Genomic DNA, 15,506 nt, shown 5'->3' with positions numbered 1-15,506 from the left:
ACATCATCATTTTACCTTCTGCTACATCTCCTCTTCTCCCTCTTTCTCTCCCCTCTTCCTGCAGCCACTGCTGCATTCCTGCTGCAGTAATCCACTCTGTCATCTACCTGCTCTGCATTCTATACAGTCATTCCCCTTGTTTCTCTCCCTCTCTCTCATCTTAATCTGCTTTTTCTCTGTCGCTCTCTGTCATTGCTTCTCTTCCATTATTGCACACGTTTCACTCTGCACATTTATTTCGTCTGAGCTCCTCTGCTGTGTCTCTTCTCCCTGTGTCTTTCTTTTTCTTCTTTCTCCCCCTTCTCATCACAGAGCCACTGAGGTCTCCATTCAGCCGCAGCGGGCTTCTAATGCCAAGGCTCAGGCTGATGAAGCACTGCCAAGCTCTGCCAAGCAAACTCTGTGTGTGCGCGCCCTGTGTTAGGATGGGAAAACGGTGAATGAACAGGATGCGGAGCAGAAGGTGGAACGGCTGTATGTTAAGAGCTATTGATGTGTCTGAATGAATTGACCGTGATTGTCTATTAGCTACCGCGAGGCTTACGCTCAGAAAATTTCCAATTCATAATCGCAGGAGACTTTGAGGATCAGCTGTCATTTCCCCCTCTTGTCAGTGCAAGGGGAAGGACACAGAAGTGCAGCAGGAAAGCAGGGGTAATACAGTGAAGGTGAAGGGAAGGAAATTGAAGGAAAGCAGTGACAGAAATGGGCGACTGGGGTGGGACATTTAGAGGTCACATGAAAGCAGATGATGGTAGCAGAGACTGATGACAAAGGAGAACAATAGCTGGGGTGATGAAAGAAAATGATGTATAGTAATCAATTATTATTGATGTCCTTGGCCTTTTTGGAGAAAGGACAATTGCTGCCTCTGTAGATTAGTTCTATTCATATAATTTCTTCATTAGTTTCATTAGTAATTGTCAATCACTTTGAGATCAATTCATGATTTCTTTATTGTGTAATTCCTTTATGTGAGTGTTTACACCACAAATCTTAAATGGAAATGCATTTTTGTGGCCCTCCCTGTAACACGTGGTGCAGAGTTACACGTTGCTCAGTTTGTCTAAAGACACTTTCCTCCCAGTGACACTGCAGAGCATTAAGTGCTATGTAAATATTTAAGTGTGTGAGCAAGGGAGGGCACGAGACCAGTCTGTGCCGAAACCAGTAAGAGTTAATATGGTTGACTAATTATCTCTTGTACTTCAGCATAAACATCAATTACTGGTATTTAAAATGTTAACAATGTGTTTTGCTGATAGGACACAGACTGTGTTGCGACATCCTCAGAAATGAATTAGTAAGGTTGATTTCTGTTCATCTGGACGCAACGTTTTCAGTGGGAGAAACGTTTCATCACCATTCTGATTCCTTCAGTCACAGCAGACTTCAGGTTTCCTCAGCCTTATGAACAGTACAGCTGCATAACAATCAAAACCAGCAGCACTGCATAACACTGAGCCACGAGATCAGTTTCATAATCATTGATAAGCAAATTGTTTTGACCCTTAATCAGCGGCCATGAGTGCTGTTTTCAGAGAATTGGGGAGAGGCTGCAATCACGCGATGGTCCGATAGTGAAAAGTGTGCTGATCCTTTGTGTCCGGAGGGGCAGAACAACCAAGACATGCATCTCAGTGGCTTACCAACCCCAAGGAATGGGTCCCTTGGTACTAACAGAGCAACAGTAAATGAATTTAAGTGCCAATAGGTAGAGCTGGGCGATATGAGATTTTTTCATATCACGATATGTTTTTTTCATTTCAGTCGATAACGAGATCTATCACGATATAAGCCAAATAACTATATTTGTAAGATTTAAATGTGCCGTTGCTCACAAGTAAAATGTGAAATAATCAGCAGCTTGTTTTGATTTAAATATTTATTTCTCATAATAAGTTCAACAGGGTAGATGTACTTAAGGAACATGAGACTTTTTCAGATAAATAAAGGCAAATATTGCAAACTACACAAAAGGCAGCCGCTAAAGCGTTTAAGTTTCAAAATAGAACAAACGAAACAGACTAAATTGTCAAATCCACTTAGAAACAAAATATTAATTCTAAAAATAAATCTTAGTTTGTTTTACAGAAGAACAGACAAAACTGACTAACTTTTGTCAGTATCAAATAAACTGAGAACTAAAAGGAAATTCTCAATCTCTCCTTGTTGTATAGCTGAGCTTTTCAAACAGTTTTAACAGTTACTTTAGTCTGACAAAAGCCGAATGACGAATTAGTGCTTCCATTCAGAGACTGAGGCTATGTCCACACGTACACGTACACGTGTGGAAAATCTCAGTTTTTGAAAACGGAGATTTTCCGTTTTCGTTTTAAAAAATAATCCCGTCCACACATAAAGGCAGAAATGAAGGAAAACGCTGCTATGAACATGCCAAAGCAGCAGGTGGCGCTAGATTCCTAACCGTGCAGAAATGTTGGCCAATCAGAAGTCTAGAAGCCTCGGTGGGAAAAAGTAAACAAAGCTGGGGCATAGAAGCAGAACCGAGTCGTATGTGTGGAGGGACAGTAACTGTGTGTATATGTAAGCATTTAAACACTGCAGAGAGTAGAATTAACAGTAACAGTATTGTAGAAATTCATTTCACCGAAACAATAACGTGGCGCACAGTGTGACGCATGCACCAGTTTATTGTATTTCCAGACTTGTTTTCGGCACAATTTACAGTGCACGCTACTCTGTTTTTTGTCAGACTTGAAATAGCCGAAATACCTTCACACTACGGAACTTCTATGGCTCTTCCGTTCGACAATCTCTCCGGCATTGGAACCATCATCTGTTTTCTCTTCGGTCACGCTCGGTTGATTTTTCTAGTAGGCACACTCATTTCCTCCATTACGCGCTGGCTCCATTACCCGCTGGCTGCTTCCCAAACAAACACACGTGCGGCTTGGCACTTGTGCTGTACGTAACAAGTCACGCGACGTGACGCTGCGGCTGTGATTGGTTCGGCTCTGCGCTACTTAATTTGGATTGGCTGACCCTTTTTTTTTTTTTTTTTTTTTTTTTTTTTTTAAAGAGGACAAGAGCGGCGAGGTCTATCGCGATAGCTTAATTTCTCTATCGAGTAAAAGTTATATCGCGATACATATCGTTATCGTTCTATCGCCCAGCTCTACCAATAGGATTGCAGGGAATTATACATCTGGGAAATTAAACAATCACTGGCTAAACGGATGAGCTACATTGTCAGACTGGACGCCTCAGTCTATTTACACCTACAGGCCAGTGGCCACTCTTTCAACTGATGAGGATTTGTACATGCTGGGCATGAAGGATTGCAGGTTTGCAGTTCATAGCCAATGTATGTGAGAAATGGAACGACCACTTGAACCCAGGAGCGAAGCCTAAGAGTACATCTTTACCTATTTACAATGCTGTGATTCCAGTCATTCCCCATTTTTCTGTGAAAAGTACTGATGGCCATTGGTAAATACTGATGACAATTTGCATCTCAATGATGTTGAAACTGAGCTTGTGGGTCATTGTTAGGAAATGGTGCTAGTTTCAGTCATTATGCAATTGTTCTGTTTTTAAGGTTAGGGAAACCTGTCAGCTGATACTCAAGAAGTCAGCCCAGCTGTCTCCAAACACAGTGGTAATGTGTATTTCAGAATAACACCACACAAGGATAGTATTTTAGATTTTGTAACATGTTCAGTTAAAGTTACTCAACCTTAATTCCAATCTTGATGTTGATCTTTTAAGTCATGCAGTTAGTTGAGATTGTATCCTTCTTCTTCTTCTCTATGTGAAATAGAGCCTGATCGATATATATGCTCATTGCTGGTCTGCATATATAATGGATCATATATGAAGCAGACGAAAACAGAGTAATACAGAGCATACACCAAATAACACTGCTCGATTCTCCAAATGTTCAGTAAGCAGATGGATTCAGTTCTGTATCAGCAGACGAGGGAGAAAATACTTAAAACTTAAAGTCTAAATATGGAAAGAAGAAATGGTATTCATGACTCTAGCTCTCGCCTAACTTCTGCCTCCACTCATTCCTTTTCTGCATTGCTCACACTTGTTCACATAGTGTTGTCTCTTAACAAGTGTCATCATGTTGTGATGTTTTCACGTTCTCTTATCAGTGTTAAACGCTGACACAAACGCATTCCTTTAGCAGCAGTTCATCGTCACACACATCTTTGCGTATTCGCACACGCTCATTGCAGCATGAGGATTTTACCTGTGCGTGCTGAAATTGTTTGAACATCTGTTATTCTACCACAAAACTGCAGTTCAGCTCATTATAATCGAGGCTGATGCTTTAATGCTGCTATGACCTTTAGCCCCCTTGCTCTCAGGTCATGTATGCTATCAACCAACTGTGTGGATGACCCGTTGCAATTTAAATACTGAACAAACACCGAGAGAAAGTTGTGAAACTAAAGTGACTTGAGAACCGGAACTGATTTCAAAAAAGAGATTGAAAAAAGCACGAGAATAGGTTTGCCTATTAGATGTTTATTCATGCTATGCAAGCTTATTGAGAAAGCTCCTCTTTCTTTCTCTGTCTCTTTCTGTTCTCTAATCATCTAATCACAGCTTATACTAATTTCATAGTATGGTTTCACAGTGGCCAAAGTCTTCCCGTCACTTTACAAGTGGGACTTTCTAAGGTTTCATTTTCCTACGAGCGGCACACCCACACACCAATACAGACTGACCCATAAAATCTATTCCCTAATTCATTTCTGAGCATGTGGATTCCTATAATGGATTTCAGAATTAAAACATGCTGTTATTATCTTAATTAAAAGCTGTTAAATGTGTTACACAAAACTTCAGGAAAAAGTCGACAGCATGCTAACGTTTCAGACTGGTGGCCTTTGTGTGAGAGAGAATGGATATGTTGTTTTCAGTGCAGCAGTTTGGCGAGTATTTGATATTCACCATTTAAACTACATTATAGTGGTTTAATAGCACTGAATTAAATGAAAGGTGTATTATAACTGGATTTAAACACAGTTTATGACTCAGGTGTGCACAGCTCCGTTTCCATGTTTCTACGTTGTCGCTAGTTTAGTTTGGAGTCCGGCCTATATAGGATTTGTGGGACAGATATTGTCAGCAGTTGTTTTTATTATTATTATCATTATTTTGAAAACAGATTTATCGGCTGATTTGTTTCTTTAAGACACACGAGATGTAAATGCATTTCTTAAGATTTGTTATGTGTTATTTATTTACATTCTCCCCAACGCTGCTCACATCAACTAGTAGTTGTGTTTGTGGTGTTCTAGATGTTTGTGTTTCCAACAGTGACATTGTCAAATGCCCTCTGGTGGACAAACTATGTAACGTCAATGCTCATAACATGGCTGAAGGGTGTTTCTGCCATCTCTTCTTTACTTATTTTTATTTATGTCGTGTTTAATGGCTAATATCACAGACAAATCAGCAGCAGCAGAATCCACTCTCTTCATAACAATGCCTACTCCATAAAAGACACTGGATCACATAGGAGTGCTATTTGGAAGGGTTGGTGACCTCTGAACCCAAGCATGGAGGCTAACATGCTAAGGGCATGATTCCTTAGAAGTAGGAAAATATTTCTCTGGAACTATGTGGCAACTCAAATTGGACATAAATTTTGACCAGAACATCAAAATGAAGGTTTTTCTAAGCTCGCCTTTGTCTGAAATACAAGTGTCCATACACACAGCTATTTACATATGTCAGTGATTTAAGGCACTTTCTAACTTTGGAAAAAATTAAGTATATGTTCTCTTCAGCTGGGTGTGTGTTTAATAGTGCTCGTGGCTATTGATCAATGGTCTTGATCAATGGTCATGATAATTTGCATATTAATGATCAAGGAACTGACCTCACAGCCCATTGTTCGTTCAGTGGGCTAGTTTCAGCTAACGTATCTCCCGCTGAAAATGCTACGTCCAGATGAACAGAATCAACTTTTTGGGATTTACTTACCTGGATGATTGAGCAAGACAAAGAAATATGTTGGGTTATACAGATGTCTATCAGAGTGTCTGAAAGTTAGTCTTTAGTATCAAAGGTCTTTCGTATCAAAGGACTTTACAAATCAAAAAGTTGGACTGGGAACAAGTATGCCACACTTTTTCTTCATAATAAGAATGTACCACGTGAGCAAAGTTTATAGAGTTGATAAGGATCTTAAGGATATTAGGCTCATTGACGAATAGGCAGGCTATGGATATGAGTTGATGCACACAAAGCAGTTAACTTTAATGCTCATTTTCTGAATGCTTTTTGTGAAGGACTAAATACTTTGAGCAATTCTTCAACATACTGAATCTGTTCTGAAGCTGAGACAGAAATGGGATCGAAACATCCTCAGTTTAGCTTTTCTGGATCATGGATCATGGATCACCCATGTGGACCTGCATGTGCCTGGCTAAAGCAGGTTAGCATGGTAAAAGCTGTAATGTTCAAAGCTATCTATCGCAGTTACCTCCTTTAGATTATAATGACAACATTCATCAGTTGGGGGTAGCGTTTTGCCAATGGGCGTTTTGAAATGTAACTTTTGATACTACTTTTTATAACTGTACCTCAATTTCCCCACCGACCTCTGCCTTTTTAGCAGGTCACCATCGAAAATAATGGCTTCTCCGGTTAAATAAAGGTTACATTGATTGTCTTGTGGCATAGTGTGGTATTGAAATGAAAGTACCACCCGGTTCAGCTTCAGTTGATATCCCTACAGCACATTACACAGTGGACATAAAGTCATACGAGTGGTTTCTTCTGCCGTTAGCTTGAGTTAAGAAGGTTACAGACTTTTTTTTTTTTTTTTTTTATAAACACAATAATTTACAAAAAGTGCCTCCTGAAGATCATTCACGTAACGAGTGAACGGAAAATATATTTTTTGTTTTGATCTGATTATGATCAATTATCAGGTCTGCGGTAAAGAGATCTTTTTTTTCCCCCCTGTTTTTATTCTTCCCCTCTAAAGAAAAACCGAGGTATGAACTGAAACCACATCCCAGAATTGAAGTATAAACTGACCAGTAGTTTTGGAGAAGCCAGTCGGCCAGTTGGCAGATGTATCATTGTGGCCTTTTTTTATTAGAAGCTGCCTGATCGGAGTAGGCCTGGTTCTTCTAATTTGTCAGCACTGACACTGATTTATAGCAAGTAAAGAGACAGCTCTGTTTTTAATATCCGTGTGCTCTTGGGGATCAAAGAATCCATGCATTTTTGAGATATTTTGTGTTTCTGTTGAACTAACTAGATTTAAGTTGCTCCAGATCTCCTTGGCTGCAGATCTGCCCGAGGACAAGTTAGCTACTGACTGGCTAGTATTTTCGGGTGCTGAGTTTTAAATAGAGCATCAAATATACTTCCCCTGCCTCTCTCCTTCTGTGTTGCAGCAACAGTGACTTGTGGATGTAATCCTGATTTCTGTTGGAAAACATGCTACAATTAACTGTTTGGCCATAAAGATTAGGAGCAGAGCCGAAAGAAAAAAGCTCTGGGAGCTTTGAGTTGAATTCAAAGGCACAGCTTCAATCAGGTCATAACCAGAGAAGCCAAAAATGTAGTACATGTTTGGAACAGCAATACTCTTCCAACGAGTCTGACAACTCCTCTTGCTTTTTTTCACTCACCCTGCCACATCTGTCTTACCCTCTCTTCCACCTCTTGTGGGCTTTCTCATCCACATCCTCCCTCTTTCCCCTCCCTCTCATCTTCTTATCATGCCCATCCTCACAAGTGTAGTGGTGGTTTAAGCCCCAGCAACAAGGCCCTTGATGTAGACAGGGGAGGGGAGGGGATAAGAGACCTAGAAATGGGTATGGGTTACTAGGCTCACAGGGAAGAGGATGGTTACTTTTCACCAAAGCTTTCAAGCTAAAACTGACGGACTGAGAAATGTGGGTCACAACCATAGACTGGTCACAAGCAGAACTTTTACTTATCTTAAGCATAACTTTTGACCACCTTTCAGCTGGACAGACCTGATACTGATACTCAGAAAAATACTCGATGCAATTTTTGATACCAAGGGGGATAAAATTAAGTAATGGGGGTTGATTAAACAAAGATTTGAACAACAATTGTCCATACAGATGTTATAGTTGCTACAGTGTTGTTTATTTTCTGGTTCTGTCTAGTTGCCAGTAAACTTTTCTCAGCTTCAATCTGGCGCTTTAACTGAAACATAACACTTTTTGCAAACAAATGATTGTGTTATTCTGTTAAAATAACAGTCTGTTGTGACTGATAGGATTTTCTGTTTAGCTTCAATATTAACATTATTGTTTTATTACTAGCCAAAGCCGCTGATGATGACCTAATAGATTTATTGTGGGTAACTGCTAATCGTTGCATGGCTAGCATTAATCTGTTTGCTGGCCACATTAAGAGTTATGACAACGGTTTAATACTTCAGTCTTGTTGAAATGGGAGCTTTACTGACCTCTCGAAAGGCCTTATAAATGCCAGGGTGTGAGTCTTAAAGATGCTTCTAGTGTGATAGCATTTTTTTATTATTATTAATTAGTAACAGACTATTAATTTTTCTAATTATCCTACTCTGTACACATGCAATCTATAGTACCTGCACTACTGGGGGACAAAAGTAATACCATCCCATTTTATGAATTTTGGTATCAAAAGGTAACATAAGTATCTGTTCTGGCGATATCGCTATAACCTTTTTATAGTGTGACAGATGGCAGATTATGCATTTTTAGACTTCTTCTGTCCTTTCCTTTTTTGTTGCTCTCCATCTAACTAACAAATGTTGGTTTTTCACACTATCCAAAGTCTGTGCAACTTGAAGTTGAAGTTAATTTTACATCTTAAGAAAAAATACATTTATACAGTTGCTGAGTAATTCCATCACCTACCAATCTTTGGAAGAATTAAAAAGAAAAACCTGACGTATCACCTTACCTTGTTTTAAGGGGATACAAAATCATCACTAAGATGTGTTTTAACATTGAGTGATGTTCTCCTGACATACAGACAGCATCTGCTTTGTCTTTATGGTTGTGGTTAACTGCCATGTCCCCTTACATAAACATATCTATTTTTCTACTAGAGACGACGTTCTCTTTACCCACTATTTCACCACATTTCAGTACTTATACTGTAAATTGCCATTTCACTCTGGCGCTTAAGGAAAAATCCAACTTGCTATTCCCATCCCACTTCAGCTTTTCCTATTGAACAAGCTACACCGACCTTAGCTCCTTATCCGTTTTTCTGCTGAAGAGCAACACTGCCTTTCACTTCTTTACCATTTTTCCAGAAGTGGTGCAACACTGAAAGGGTGAAAGAAATGGAGAAAAAGCAACATGACAGCACAGGAAACCAAACATTATGGGATGCCGGTTTTCTCTTTCTTGGAAAAACTGAAAAATGCAGGCCAAGCATCAGGTCTCTCCACCATCTTGTGGCTTCCACTCCTGCGCCAGCATCCTTCCACTGCAGTTGTCCTTTCACTCACTCACTGGACACACAAAATACACGATACATGTCACACATTTAAATATTCAAACTGGCAACAACCCCCCTACATGAAGATGTGGTTGAGGCATTTTGATTGGACTGGAGCCCTTCTTTAACTACCGTGTATGAGGCAGAGAAGCTTCAGGCCCATAAGTTCCAACCCAATGTCAAGTGCAACAGAGAGGTGATTTTTTTTTTTTTTCTTTCTTTCCTTCCTTCTCTTTTTCATGGAGAGAACAGAATGTACTGAAGGCAGCAGGCAGGCAGGAAGAGAGTGGCTAAAGCCTTAATGATATGGTGTATGATTGTAACCTTGGAGTGTGTGCGTGCGTGTGTGTGTGCATGTGCGTGTGTGTGTGTGAGCACAGGCAGAGTGTGTGGACCTCCTCTACAAAGCTTTACTTCTGTATCCTTCTGCTGTTCTGTGACTCCTCAGAACAACAGTAGTCCTGGGAGGCCCCTCTGCTTTCACCTCTTCTTTTTCTCACCCTCTTCTCTCGTACGTCACTGTTCGGCCCTCCCATTGCATCTTCATTCGTCTGTTGAACTGGACTGATTCTTATTTTCTCTTCCTTGTTGCTCAGAAATTGATCATCATCAGATGCAGATGCAGCTTAGGGCTGCTGGGTTACTAATACGCTGGTGCGAACCTAGGCGAGGAAATAAATAGTTACTATAATTTTTACTATTGACAAATTTTTCCCTTTGTTCCCCTTGTGTAATATAAAAATTATGCTTTTTTTTTTTTTTTTTTTAGCTGTATTCCCTGCAGGTGGCTGAATTGTTAAGATAGAAGAAGCTGTTCAACTTCTTGCCATTTGATTGCAGAAATTGGCACATTTAATTCTGCAACTTACAGTTATGACGTTTCTTGCCCATTGAAGGCACAGGTTTAAAGCCTGTATTGGCTTTAAAAAAGAATCAGAATCAGAATACTTTATTGATCCCTGGGGGAAATTATTTTTTGTTACAGTGCTCCATTTTAAACCAACATTAAGACAAGACAGACAATACGCTAACTAAGAATAGTACAATATATACATACATACATACATACATACATACATACATAAGTCACTTATAAATAAATATTTGGAAAAGAAACATGTGTAGCTGTAGCAGCAAACAGTGTGTTAAGTGGATGCGTTGTACAGGGAGATGGCCACAGGCAGGAATGATTTCCTGTGTCGTTCAGTGGTGCTTTTCGGTAATCTCAGTCTCTCACTGAACGAGCTCCTGTGACTGACCAACATGTCATGGAGTGGGTGGGAGGTGTTATCCAACATTGTCTTTATCTTGGACAGCGTCCGCCTCTCCGACACCACCTTGAGGGAGTCCAGCTCCATCCCCACAACATTGCTGGCCTTACGGATCAGTTTATTAAGTCTGTTGGCATCTGCGACCCTCAGCCTGCTCCCCCAGCATGCAACAGCATAGAGGATCGCACTGGCCACCACAGACTCATAGAAAATCCTCAGCATTTTCTGGCAGATGTTGAAGGACCTCAGTCGCCTCAAAAAATAGAGACGACTCTGGCCCTTCCTGTAAAGTGCTGTGGTGTTTTTAGCCCAGTCCAGTTTATTGTCAATGTGTACTCCAAGGTATTTATAGTCCTCCACAATGTCAACACTGACCCCCTGGATTGAAACAGGGGTCAAGTGTTTCCTGGTCTTCCTGAAGTCCACGATCAGTTCCTTGGTCTTTGCCACGTTGAGCTGCAGATGATTCTGCTCACACCACGTGACAAAGGAGTCGACCACAGCCCGGTACTCTGTCTCATCATCCCTGCTGATGCATCCAACCACCGCAGAGTCATCAGAAAACTTCTGAAGATGGCAGGTCTCTGTGCAGTGGCTGAAGTCTGTGGTGTAGAGGGTGAAGAGGAAGGGGGAGAGGACAGTCCCCTGTGGTGCCCCTGTGTTGCTAATCACCTTGTCAGACACACACTGTGGGAGACGTACATATTGTGGTCTTCCTGTCAGGTAATCAACAATCCAGGACACCAGAGAAGCATCCACCTGCATCGCTGCTAACTTATCACCCAGGAGGGTCGGCCTGATGGTGTTGAAAGCACTGGAAAAGTCAAAAAACATGACCCTCACAGTGCTCGCCGGCTGGTCCAGATGGGTGTAGACACGATTGAGCAGGTAGATGATGGCGTCCTCTGTTCCGAGACGAGGCTGATAAGCGAACTGAAGGGGATCCAGATGTGGTCTTACTATGGGTCGCAGCTGGTCCAGGATGAGCCTTTCCAGGGTCTTCATGATGTGGGAGGTCAGTGCCACGGGCCTGTAATCCTGGGGGCCACTGGGACGAGGCGTCTTTGGTACAGGGACGAGGCATGATGTCTTCCACATCACCGGGACCCTCTGCAGACTCAGACTCAGCATAAACAGTTTATGAAAGACTCCACACAGCTGGGGGGCACAGGCCTTGAGGACAAGGGGACTCACTCCGTCTGGTCCAGCAGACTTGCCTGAGTGAAGTCTCCTCATTTGCATCTCAACCTGGTATTGAGTGAAGGTGATGGGTGGGGGAGGGGTGTCAGGAATCTCACAGGAGGCAACATGTGAAGAGAGAGGCTGGCACAGTGGTGTGGCTCTGGATTCCAGGCTGACTGCAGGTGAGGTTGTGGGGATGGGAGCAGACACTGTGGTGTCGAATCTATTGAAAAACAGATTCAACTCGTCGGCTCTATTCTCACCTCCCTCAGCTCCCCTGCTGTTGGTTGGCCTGAATCCAGTGATGGTCTTCATGCCCCTCCACACCTCTCTCATGCTGTTCTGCTGGAGTTTCCACTCCAGCTTCCTCCTGTAATTGTCCTTAGCCTCTCTGATCTTGTCCTTTAGTAACACCTGGACCTTCCTCACCTCCTCTTTGTTGCCCCCTCTGAAATGAATGGTCTCTGCTACAGTTGTGCGTGCATTGTGTGTTGTTAATTCATGTGTATTGATAACAATGCCTTGACCATTTCACTTCCAGGTCAAATTCTTTGTCAGTTTACTTTGTTAAAACCTGACCAGTTTTCAGAATGGGGAAAAAAATGTCCTGTGTAGCTTCAGAGCTGTCAGAAAACATGCTGGCATTAAGAAAGGGAATTGATCAGCTTGTAGGTCTATGTTTACGGTGTTTCACTTGAATCCCATATACCCTGAGGGCTGAAGGTAACTGCCTGCTTGAATTGATTGGTAATTCAGTCATGCCTTGGTATCAGTAACACTGTGACCTTGGGTTTTTACCTTCACATGTTCCTGGTTTATTATTCCTTGCTTTCCCAACAGCTATCCCCATTTCACCGGAACCACCTTCCATTCATTCTTGTCCGTTTTAACACTAACTCTCTGACTTCCCTTTATTTCTAAAGAACCTCAGTGACTTATTCAGATGGCGTTTACAGTACTTGCTGAACTCGTGTTGCAATCAACAGTTTCCGTGCCCTCATTTTTGTAACAACAGCAAAATAGAGCATGAAGGTCAAGTAGTGGACATCCTGTCCACGTTTCAGGGAAGTGGAAGAGGCCGGCATCATATAGCGACTGGTTGAGCGCTCTCCTCATATACAGTCCTATATCAGAATTGGGTCAGATAGTTGCAGGAGTTACCCAGGTTTATCATGTAGTCAGAACAATGCAACCATTGCAGAAGAAAATGAATGGGAGGAATGTGTTCAGAAACCAATGACTGAAATATCTGGTTACCAATTGTTCCGATTGACCTGATCATCTGAGCAGACGGGCTTTTAAATATACTCTCTGTGGCTGGGCCGTAATTTATAAACCGTGTTCAACTTAGGAATACACTTCTGCGAAAAGAAAGAAATGGCCAAGGACAGCTTGTCAGTGTCCCGGATAGGAGCAGACAAGGTAGCATGAGGGACTGCCAGTGCCCTGGTTAGTCCATCATTAGGAATGTGTCTACATAAAATGGGTCAGTTTCACTGCCTCAAAGCTCCTGCCCCCATCTAGGTTTTCCATAATTGTCAAACAAAGCACAGAACAGGGGAATGAAACTTGGAGCTGAGTTCAGAATACCTCAGCAGCCCCACTCCTGCCCTACTTCCTTCCCTCTTTATCCTCCCTTTAGCATGTTTTCATGTTCTTGGCTGTACAGAATATCCTACTGACTTATGAGTAGCCAGTTGTGGAAAAACAAAGGAATATAGAGACATAAATGGAGTTTTAAAAGTGCTTATCTGATCTGGATCTTGGATTGCAAAAGAAGGAATGCATGGTCTTTAACTAAATACTGCTTGGATTCTTCTTTTTCATTCATTCATACAGTAATTTCTTTAGTGCTCATTTTTGGCTTCCCCTCTCTTCCTCATCTTGTTTCTGCTCTCCGCCTTTAACCCACTAGCCTTTTCTTTCCCTCTTGTCTTGTCCTGAACATGGATAATGAGGCCCCAGGCCTGCCATAAGTGAATCATGTATGTTGATTGGTTTGGCAGAAGCAGGCCCTTGCCAGAGTCACTTTGCACGCACTGCCACCCCTTGAAAGCGTTCTGTTGGCCGTGCTGGTGTGCGTGTTAGAGAGAGATGAAGGGGAGACATGAGGGAGAGAGGGAGGTAGAGAACTGGCAACGAAATAAAGAGTGAATGAGAGGAGAGCTAGGCAGCCTGCCAAGACAGGAGTGTCTGGATCTAACAAAACACATTTATTAAGCAGGACAGGAGCTGCTTTTCGGGACCAGATTTGGACACTAAGTCAGGATTTGGGATTATGTTAAAGATAAAGTTAAAGATAAAATTATTTAAAAAAAATAAAATAAATGTGTTGGATTGTTGGTCATGATCATAGGATCACCAAACTGGTCATATCTACCTAGTTTTGCTGTCTAGAGCCTGAGGCGCAGAGTGTCATTTACTGGACTTCTTGTTTTTAGCTAGGTTTATCTTTCCTGCTTTGTGCTGAAGTCTACAGAGTTGTCTTGAACCTAAATATTTTTGTCAGAGTGTCTGCTCTGTTTTTAATAGATCGATGGGAATTTCTCTGTAATTTTACTCTGCTGGAAGGGGATCAGTCGGGACAGCTTTGGAATAGAGCGACTAGCTCTAGACAAGAGAGATAAATTGGTCTACAGCTCACTTAACAAGCCACAGCTGAGTAATGTCAGTGCATCAAAAGTGACTTATAGAGTAAGGTGTTTTGGCATTCAAATAGACAGCTAGGCAAGCAGTTTTCGCTCCAAATTCTTCCATTTGTCTTCCTTCATACTAAGCCCATGTTCTTTATTTCCTCAGTGTCTTACACTCCAGAGAGAAGATTACCAAACCACTAGACCTCATGAAAGTGAAAAATAATTAAAACCCTACAGCCAAAGCCTTTGAGTCCACATTGTGCTTTGTCATTAAGTAATTTTTGCTATACTGACTTTCAAAGCTTACTGCTTTAGTTTATGTTCAACAAGACATTTTATGAACTGCAGGCTGAGCGGTTTGGGTTTTTTACACCATCTGAAACTATAGAAAATATATTATTCTGTCTTGGCGCAAACCACTACGACATGTTTTACCATACTGTATACCATCCACATACGTGGTTCAAAGAGGTGAAATATGTTTGGTGAATTTACTGCACCGGTTGATGTTTTGCAGCAGTAAAAGTTATCTGCTTCAAAAGCAAACTGCAGTAGTCTTTTTATGTAGTGGTGTGTAGCTTCAGACGGGCTGCCTGAGCTGAATGTGGGGTAAGGAAGAGAGACTGCTGATTGTCAGGGGATTAATAAATGATGATGTTGTGCCCTGCCCTTAGGTCGATTTTCTTTTTTCTTTTTACCCTGGTCAGAATCATTGGGGGGAAGGGACGTAATAGGGTCTAGAAGCACAAGCAGGAGAACTCACTGCTTGAGTCATGATTGACTTAAGTGTGTTGACAGTTAGATTAACCAAGACTCTGCCTACAGTCAGACTGTAATGTGCTAATATTGTTCTCATCGCACTGAGCCATGCTGAGCTTGCAGTTAGGACTCCCACTCTATTTTTACATCTTTGTACTAACAACAGAAAGGCAAAGTGATGTAAATATCC

General features: G+C 41.6%; 1 protein-coding gene across 1 annotated transcript in view; it reads left to right on the top strand.

Moving 5' to 3' along the window:
• luzp1 (leucine zipper protein 1) overlaps nt 1-15,506 on the top strand; it is a 57,775-nt gene that overhangs the window by 26,401 nt on the left and 15,868 nt on the right. The gene's annotated exons all lie outside the window — the stretch shown is intronic.

This window comes from Copadichromis virginalis, linkage group LG19, assembly GCF_057382275.1.
Source record: "Copadichromis virginalis isolate Kocher_CV1m ecotype Utaka linkage group LG19, C_Virginalis_male_GT1.1, whole genome shotgun sequence".
NCBI classification, from domain to species: Eukaryota; Metazoa; Chordata; class Actinopteri; order Cichliformes; family Cichlidae; genus Copadichromis; species Copadichromis virginalis.
Note: the sequence above shows the minus strand (reverse complement) of the source record. Positions and strands in the feature narration are given on the sequence as shown.